Genomic DNA, 2,440 nt, shown 5'->3' with positions numbered 1-2,440 from the left:
TTATTTAGCGAGGAATATAATTTGTGCTTTTCGTATTAAGGAGAAATGAGATACAGCAGACCTACAAGGTAATGTAGGAAAATCTTCACACAGTTTATTCTTAGATTGTGATCAATAACCTCTCGGTAATTTAAAATAAAATACATCATGGTGGGTAGACAGAAATTTAACAGTGATTCTCTTTTCTTTCTTGTCTGTATTGGGCAAACCTGGGAAAGTTTAAACATTCAAGGGAGGAAACCTGGCAGTGTTTGGCAAGAACCTCTAAAATACGAAGTAAGTTGTAACCTGTGGTCAACTGGGGATGAAGGGCAGACTTTGGGGACTACCCTACACCGCAACAATATAAAGGACCTAAGAGAAGGATGGCAGATGGGAAGAGGAAGACAGTTACATGTTATGCACTGAAAATGCAAATAAGTAAATAACTATAAATCTATCACTCAAATTATTTGCTGAAGGAATAAATGGAAGACTCAGGCTTTCTGTGACCAAAATAAAATGATCTTTTTTTTTTTTTTCTTGGAGGGGATAGAAAGCATGCATAGCTTTAACCTGTGGGTAGCTGAAGTATTAAATCAGTGAAATGTATAACTTCTCCAGGTCACTTATATGAAATAAATTTAGGGAACTGATGGGGAAAGAGTGGCACTGAGGACCACTGGGGGCAGACATTAGGAGCAGAGTGGGGACGGATATTTCAGTTAAGAAACATTCTCCAAGACCCTCCTTTTCTGAATGCTTTTCTCATTTGTAAAAATATTTTCAGGACAAAGGAAAGATCCTTCCAGAAAAGACAGAATATGTTTTGCCAACGACTGTTTTTACTTAGGGAAACTACTGAACTGCCCCCCGATTCCTTGCCGCGTCTCTGCCTTGTCTGAAGTTGGAAGTTGAGACTTAAGCACCAAGATACAAGAGACGCTGCATTCCAAAAGGAGATTTTTGTGTATTCTGCGAAATACACAAAAGAGCTAGCCAAAGAAAGTCCTCACACACGTGCATGGTATAAAAGCACCAGTTTTAAAAAGAGAAGTGTTTTTGTTTTTTTGTTTGAGAAGCACAATTGAAGTGAGCAGTTTTAGAATCAGTGAAGCAAATTTAGAGATTTCAAAAGAGATCAATATAGAAAGGATCAAATCCACACAATCATGGGAACGCTATGAAGTCACTGGCAAAATGCAATCACTGAAGAAAAACATCAGTGTCAAAATGCTACTATTTCACCTCTTTGTGTACGATTTCTGAGCGAACTGCCAACTTTGGAGACCCTAAATTTACCCAATACCTTCGTAGCCTCCGGCCTGGGAAGAGTACATTTTCTTTCCTGCGAGCTTGAGGAGAAATCCATCTTTTTCGCATTGAGCCCCAAAAGGTGAAACCTGAGACCAGAGCTCAGCCTACCTTTGCATCCCCCACCACAAACCCAGCACCAAAACTCAGTGAAAAGATGAATTCGTTCATAGAACATCCACTTAGGATTTTTATTGATAATTGTCCTTTTATTGATAAATGTTCCTTCCACCACCGCCCTAATGGAACAGGGTCCAAAGTCACTCATCACATGTAAATGCGGCTGAGAATGGAAAGGAATTTTTTTTTTTTTTTTTGAGACCAAGTCTCGCTCTTGTCCCCTAGGCTGGAGTGCTATGGCGCGATCTCGGCTCACTGTAACCTCTACCTCCCGGGTTCAAGGGATTCTTCTGCCTCAGCCTCCCGAGTAGCTGGGATTACAAGTGCCTGCCACCACGCCCAGCTAATTTATGTATTTTTAGTAGTGACGGGGTTTCATCATGTTGGCCAGGCAAGAATAAGATTTTAAAAATGAAAGAGCTACAAGCGTAACCAAAGCAAGATATAAGTATGGCAGTCGGGGGCAAGATGATTAATTTTCAGATTCTACAGAAATGGGCTGTGACTGTTTCTCTAAAAGAAAGATGGTTCCGGAGCAGAGATACAAAACGCTGGAGATGCTGGGGATCGAACCCGGGACCTCATGCATGCTAAGCATGCGCTCTACCACTGAGCTACATCCCCACCTTGAAAAATGCTGCTATTTAAACTACTTTTATGAAGGAATATAGAAACTGCCCTCTTTAGCTTTTCGTTTTTAACATTTATATTTATTCTTTCATAAATGAACGTTAGAATTTTCATTTCCCCTTTTTGTAGTCCTCTATCACCAAGAAATTCTGATTAACCGACATCTTGCGGACATTTGGTAAGGATTATGAACAGACTAGAGGAAATTTCAGTTAAGAAGCATCCTCCCAGACCTTCCTTTTCTGAATGCTTTTCTCATTTGTAAAACGATTTTCAGGACAAAGGAAAGATCCTTCCAGAAAAGATAGCAAATGTTTTGCCAACGACTGTCTTTACTAAGGGAAACTACTGAACTGCCTCCAATTCCTTACCCCGTCTCTGCATCCTATTCCCAAAC

General features: G+C 40.2%; 1 non-coding gene across 1 annotated transcript; it reads right to left on the bottom strand.

The window, feature by feature from the left end:
* Positions 1–1,965: 1,965 nt before the first annotated feature.
* Positions 1,966–2,037, bottom strand: TRNAA-AGC. The gene has a single exon. It is a non-coding gene; the product is annotated as a tRNA-Ala (tRNA).
* Positions 2,038–2,440: the final 403 nt, after the last annotated feature.

The sequence above is a fragment of the Colobus angolensis genome, unplaced genomic scaffold (genome assembly GCF_000951035.1).
Source record: "Colobus angolensis palliatus isolate OR3802 unplaced genomic scaffold, Cang.pa_1.0 Scaffold237, whole genome shotgun sequence".
Classification (NCBI taxonomy): domain Eukaryota; kingdom Metazoa; phylum Chordata; class Mammalia; order Primates; family Cercopithecidae; genus Colobus; species Colobus angolensis.
Note: the sequence above shows the minus strand (reverse complement) of the source record. Positions and strands in the feature narration are given on the sequence as shown.